Source organism: Carassius gibelio, chromosome B19 (genome assembly GCF_023724105.1).
Source record: "Carassius gibelio isolate Cgi1373 ecotype wild population from Czech Republic chromosome B19, carGib1.2-hapl.c, whole genome shotgun sequence".
NCBI lineage: Eukaryota > Metazoa > Chordata > Actinopteri > Cypriniformes > Cyprinidae > Carassius > Carassius gibelio.
In genome coordinates this window covers 11,434,780-11,442,480 of record NC_068414.1, presented here as the reverse complement: position 1 = coordinate 11,442,480, position 7,701 = coordinate 11,434,780, and positions in this window count along the sequence as shown.

Sequence of the window (7,701 nt, the reverse complement as noted above, 5' to 3'; positions counted from 1 at the left end):
TAACTGTCACACCTTCCCGTATATGGGACGCCCATATTTACTTCACTATATTACAATTAAATCTAATCTAATCTTGACAAACTATATATCATTGGAAAGGTCTAAGACTCACAGATACATATTTTGACATTTTGTTTTTGTTAAAAATTATGTAGGAAAAGTAATAGATTATTTTATGACAATAGTGCACTCTCAAAAATCTACATTATAACAGCAGTTTTGACCTTTGTTAAAAAAAAGACTTCTTTATTGCCTTTTTCTCTATCACATTTGAGAAATTATCAGAAATTATACGTATATCAACTGAAAACTTAAAATCTCATCCTTTAAAACCCTTTTTAAAATCAGACATTGCATTGCCATCAATATCATGTTACAAAATGTTTTCATTCATGAATTATACAAATTTAAGTTTTTATTGTGCACCATAAAGTCTATGTGTGAGTGACAGTTAACTGTGCATTTTGTGCAAATTGTAATTTTTGGGTGAACTATCCCTTTATTAAAACACATGGTCATATGCATGTATAAATCAATGCTAAATGTCTTATTTTGGACTACAAGCTGAAATGCTCTTTACACACCATAAAACCAATAAGGACTGCACAATCTGTGTTGAAAGAGTTCTGAACTGATGCTGTATTTGAGATCATGGTACCTTTCAGGTGTCAGAATATCACTCTAATTTCTGGATTTGTTAAGCGTTTGATTAAAAGCTTCTACATTTTTGTGGAGTTATCTGTACAGTTATTTTCCTTTCCCTTACTTTTTTTATTATTTATTATTGATCAAATGTGTTTTATTCCTGTTATCTTTGCTGGTTGTTAATATTTGGCAGAACTGAAGGTATATTTATGTTGTTTGCATATATCTAGACCAGTTGTGCTGCTGTGCTCATTGTATAATATTGTCAGTCCACAGGCCGTAATTGTAGAATTTCTCATTAGCTTGCACAAGATCTGCTTATATTGTATAAATCCGTGAAAAGAAAAAAAAGATTATTAAAACAAATAAAAGCATATACTATTGTATTCGTTGACTAATAATTGACAACAAAGCTTTGTGTGTAAATGTTGACTACAGAAATATATGAAGCCCTGATTGAACATTGCTGACCTGCTTCTGTCTTAGTAAGCTATTATGAATACTTGAGCTCAGTTTTAGATAGTCCATTTACTAAGTCTTTAGACCTGAATTCTGGACTACACCTAGCTGATCTTATTACGTCTTGTACTTTTGGTAGGTTGCATTCATTTTGTGGTGTCAAGCCTCAAAAGCACAGAACATGAAGACCTTTGTGTAATGACACCATAATGAAACAAGGTTTTTATATATATATATATATATATATATATATATATATATATATATATATATATATATTGAGAGGGCCACTTTCTTGTATCACTTTTAAATTGCTGCTAGCTTATTAATTATGCCTTTCCGCCATTTTGTGGAGGACAACCTAAAGGGAATTTTTACACAGAGGATTTTTTAACTGAATGGAATTAAGAAACACTATAATATTCTCTTTAAGCAACAAGTCTTTTGATAAAGCAATCACAGCTACAACATCATCAGCATCATCCAAATAAATGGGGCATGTTTTGGAAAGAGTAAGCAATGTGCACTCCACATTCTGAGAGGAGGCATATATTTCCTCGTTCTGTTGAATGACAAGCAGTAGAAATCCTAGTGAAGATGAATGAGCTCAACATGCCACCTAATGAACAGCATTAGCAACCTGCAGCTATGTTCATAATCCAGTAACACACACGTCTCCCTGATCATTAAACAGAATGTAAATGAGGCGTCCTTATGATGAAATATAGATAATGAAATTCTCAAATTCTTAAAAGTCCACGAACAAAAGAAAAGAAAAAAGCTTGAGGCTGAGTAGGATGGAATAAAAAAGCAGGGATGGTTGGACGAAGACGAGAGAAAAAGGGAATATATCATTAATACAGAGTTTTCATGTATATTCATGCCTGTTCTTCTATGTCAGAAACATATTCATTAAGCCACTGGTTAAATCCTTTCAGTAAGCCATTGTTCTCCTCAGAAATGAGTACACTACTATAGTGCCAAGTACTGATGCAACACCTTCAATAAAAAAAAAAAATATATATATATATATATATGTATAATGGTCTGTTGATGCTGCATTGAACTTTTTCTCTACCTGCAAATGTCCTGTTAAATATCCTTCACAGAAATGTGACAGGGAAAATACTTTGAACATCTATCCTGTATAGTGCTACCAGCTACACAGAATTTAAAGTGATGTAGTCAGTCAGTCATTATCACAAAATAAACCCAAAGTTATTCAAGACCCCACCCTTGCTTTGCGTAAATAAAAACATACTTCCACACAGTTCTTTGCACGATACTATGTTATTACCAGCTTCTTTCTGACATATTAAACGTCCTCGGTGGCTGACATGGTACAGCAATGCACTTGTGATGTGAAGACCTGTTATAGACTTGTAAAAGCAAGCTAAAATGGCATAGTTGCCAAATGTGTTTTCATCTCACATGTGCTATTGTCAACACTATTATGTGTTGGTGTTACATTATTTTCAAAGGCGATAAAGAGAGCACTTACTGTTTAACATCACTTGCCAGACATTACATTTCTGAACAGCTGTGATACGTATAACAACCAATGTAATAAAACATTACTGCATTCAGGTTCATCTGTTTTCGGACATTTCACTGTGGAAGTGTCACAAACCATGAAGAAATAATTTTACAATAATAATTTTGCCGAAATGTTGCCACAGGCACGTTTTTCAATTGAGTCCAGGTAACAAATAGTACCCCGTTTAATAAAATAATTGAACAATCTGAAATTAAAGTGCCAAAGAAATATAAGATATGAAATAGAGCAATGCAGCTACATTTATTAGTTCATCCCATGACTTATAATGCAACTGAATCCACTCAAAGAACAAAGAAGGGGAAAAAATAAAGCATGCAACATATAATGAACATTATGTGAGAAGAACCTGCACAGGTGGCATGAGCTAGTGTTGTGCCTAAGTCTGACTTCTGTCACACTGCTACCTATCAGAAATGCCATCTGTCATTCAGGAAGGTGCATCTATTTGTAGGTACATTTGACATTAATGTAGGCAGATATATTTTTCCTTAAATTATATCTGAATGCCACATGCCTTTCTCAGCGTCAGTGCATCATTTTCACCAGCAGCTCCAGGCTCTGCATGAGTGTTAGTTAAAGATGAACGTTTTCCCATATTACCCAATCATTCTGCTGGTCTTGATAGTAGAAAACAATATGGTATGGATAAAAACAAACATCTGAAGAGGCTGTTTTTAGGCACCTCAAATAAAACTGAATGATCTTACTTGACATTTCACTTTGAAAGTATCACGAAACATGCAAGAAGAAACCTAATAAAATATTGCAGAAATGTCAGCAGAAGCACATTTGTCCACCGAGTCTGGGCAGCAAACAGTGAAGCGCTCGATATCGCCTTTTTCCATTATCCAACATCAAACAGCGTTTTTTTACACCTTACCATAATTGCTTAGTGGTGGATATCATGTCTGTTTTAGGGTTTTGTTTCATGTTCATTGTTTTTATGTCTCTTATTTTGTCATAGTTCCTGTCTAGTCACGTGATTCCTGTGATCCTCATGTATTCCTGCTTATTGTTTGCCTCAAATTCTTTCTTAATCTACTTTTCTAAGAGTAGGAGACTTTCATAAAGAAGCTAAAGCAACTATCAGTAAAGGCCAAAACTAATTCTTAAGTACTGTGAACTAAGGGCTACAATTATGTCACCCAGAGGTGATTCAGAAATCAGCACAATACCAATCATTTAATGTAACTACAATAAAATCATCGGTTTAAGACACATAACTTTAATATTGTGTTGTTTTTTTTTTATGATTTGCATTATGCAAAATGATCACTAATTATTACTGATGTCTTGTTTTCTATTTGAATGACATGTCTCCTCTTTGCTGCCATCTTGTTACTTCTAGGTTAGGAGACCTCTCCAGCTCTCCTAAATAATCTAGTCTTAACACATAGAAAACTGTATGAATCACTCTTATTCTTAAGTATAGGAATAAAAGTAAAAATATGTCAATTTTAGAATTTTGACACACTTAAGACTAAATGTTACTCTGAGTGGCTTTATACATACGCCCCCTGTACGGTTCATTCCCTCGACCATCAAGCCCTTTTAGTGATGCTGCATGCTCCATTAAGTGTTTTTTCTCTCAAGGTCCACACAGACCCCACCAGCCTATCACATGACAGCATTAAGACCACTATATTCAGAGCTTCAGTACACAAACATTGAATAGCTGATTTGCCATTGTGTGTTGAAAATCGTTTTTGCTCTTAGAGCATTTGCAGTAAGCATATAATATTGCATGTACTGTAGTAAAGTAGTGGACATGGCACTTATGTTGTTGGATGCGCTGGAGATAAAGTGCCTAATAATTCTTTTGATTGCATATTGATATACACAAACATTACACAGCATATTTTGGTGTTATGATGTAAGCATGGATATTTTAGAAGGGCCTAAAAGAGGGCTTTTTACCCCATATACCATGCTTTCACATATTAAACAGTTATGAAAACCTGTTTGTATTTGTCTCTATATTGATATTTTTCTGTTCCCCTTCTTTGTGTCGCTTCCTGTCTTGTATCCCTGATCATTTTCTTTTTTCACTCCTTTTTTAGAAAATAATACTTTAAGATCACATAAATGGCAAAACTATTCTAACTGTGTGCACCATGCATAATCAATGTGTTATGGTGATGTATGTAGCATTGTGCACTCTATGTTTTATTGTGATTTATAAGGGAAAGTAGTAGTAAACGAGAACATTTACTACAGCATGTACTGTAGATCATGTTTATTTCTGATGCAGATGATCTCTCCAGGCTCTAACATATTGCCTATGGATATTTGTGGATATATTTGGATATAATTAAATGACTGGACTGGTGCTCCTCATTCGAGTGGCTTCTTCATTCTTCATCCCTGGACACATGACACATATTACTCTGTTCTCTAGTAACCTAAAGACACACTCCTCTACACTTGTGTGCTGTCTTGAGGAACAACACACAGGTCTGCAGAGCTGGGAAGACCAGGCTTCACCATGGTAACAAAATTATATATATATATATATATATATATATATACACATTTTTTTTTAAACAATTTTAATTTATTTATTATAATATACTATATTTTCACACTCACCAGTCACTGCATTACGTACACCTGTTCAATTGCTTGGAAACACAAATTGCTAATCAGCCAATCACATGGCTGCATCTCAATGCATTTAGGCATCTAGATGCGAGGACGACTTGCTGAAGTTCAAATCGAGCATCAGAATGGAAAAAGGGGATTTAAGTGACTTTGAACGTGGGATGGTTGTTGGTGCCAGACAAACTGGTCTGAGTATTTCAAAAACTGCTGATCTGCTGGGATTTTCACACATAACCATTTCTAGAATTTACAGAGAATGGTTGGAAAAAGAGAAAATATGCAGTGAGTGGCAGTTTCTGTGGATGAAAATGCCTTGTTGAGGTCAGAGGTCAGAGGAGAATGGGCAGACTGGTCAGAGATGATAGAAAGGCACACACAACACATCGAACCCTGAATCAGATGGACTACAGCAGCACAAGACCACACCAGGTGCCGCTCCTGATGGCTAAGAACAGGAAATGGAGGAAACAAAATTGGACAACAGAAGATTGGAAAAACGTTGCCTGGTCTGGTGAGTCTCAATTTCTACTGGTTCTAAGGGGCTGAAACATTGCAGGTAGAATCATGTCATGCTTGTTATAACACAGACCAAGATCGATCTCAATGTGCCAAACTGTTGTGGGGATATAGCCTCACATCCATTTTTTGCATGCTTTTCGTAGAATACTGCAAGTTTGGACAAGTGGTGGCGCTACAGAGATTGAGTTTACTGTGGTTGATGTTGGGACTGTGCTCTATCTATGTGCCAAATTGCATAACTTTTCCGCAACCGGTTCTATGGGCTGCCATGGGCTTCCAGAGCAGAAGAAGAAGAAGATGAAGAAGAAAAAGAACGCCAATGGACACAATAGGTGCCATCACACCTTCAGTGCTTGAACCCTAATAATATATATTATTATCATAATTTTAATTAAGTTTAAAAGGTATTTCATAAAAATATCAACCAATCGTGCAGTCTAACATTACATTACCACTAACACTGACATTTTTTTTTTTATAGGCCTATAACTATAAGCCTAATTAATAACCATATGCATTAATATTTAATTCCCCAAAGCTTAAGAAAAAACATTCAGTATATCCAAATGGAAACAAGAAGCATGAAAGCAGCTCCTTCTGATGACTAGGTGCTTTAACATCACACTGCTGGATCCACGACGTGCCTCTTATCAGAAGTCAGCAGGATGCATCATTCATGAGACTTATGAAGAGTAGAAGACACAAGGGAGAAAGAGAGAATGAAAGGCAAGACATGTTGAGCTGGGATAAGGAGACCAAAACAAAACATGTCACACTCCAAAACTGGTGAATACACATGCATATCAGACCAAATTTGAAAGACAGAAAGAGACATAAAACGGGTAGTTTGTCTCAAATCAAACGTATTTATCAGGAGGACGACAGGCACATATTCATGAAAAATTAGTGTTCTCAACAGTCAGCACCTGCTGTGATTGATGGACAGTCACGTTTATAAGCTTGTGCTGCCAAATTCCCAAAAGACCTTCATATGTACACTACACTGTAGTATACATTTTTTTTATATACATACTTAGATTAATTTATATAATTAAAAAAAAAAACTGTTATTCATGCCTATGCATCAATAAGTAAATTCTGTAACAAGGAATTTCCCTATGAGCAATTCAAGCTTGAAATCCACCTTTCATGTTTTGGCGAGCTCAAAGTAAACGCAGCTCCAAAGCTTGCCAACCACCCCACAACAGAGGATGAATGAGTAATGAGATGAGTAGTTCACACAGCACACACTCCTACATTAGAAACAGCTGCCTGCAGCACAACTGAGTGGAACAGACACTGACAGCACATTTTATAAAGTTATCTGACACACACTCACAATGACACTGAAAGGACCCCTTAAGTCACTGTATCACTTTAGAACACTTGTACAAAAACAATGTATATTGAAAATATATTGAAAATTTAATAAATATATTCAATATATTAAAAAATATATATATATATAGTACTATGTATGGTGCAGACCAAAAATTTGGACACACCTCATTAAGAGTTTTCTTTATTTTCATTGTGAATTGTAGATTCACACTGAAGGCATCAAAACTATGATTTAACACATGTGGAATTATATATGGAATTATATGCATAACAAAAAAAGTGTGAAACAACTGAAAATTACATTGTTTCTGGTTACCTTTTACGATTTTAGTGGATTTAATGTTATGTTTGTGTTAAGAGGTTTACTGTAAAATAAGGTAACCCAAACAAACAAATATCTTAGCCATATGTATACCTGCTGTGGCCCATAAGAGACCTACGTAACACCTAGCTGGATCCCATCTCTAACCCATGTAGGCAGACTGATGTAGGCACCAAATGGGTGCTAGCTGGTTAACCCATATGGGCCCTATCATCAGCCCAATTTGGCTAACCCATGTGGGGCCACCATGGAAACT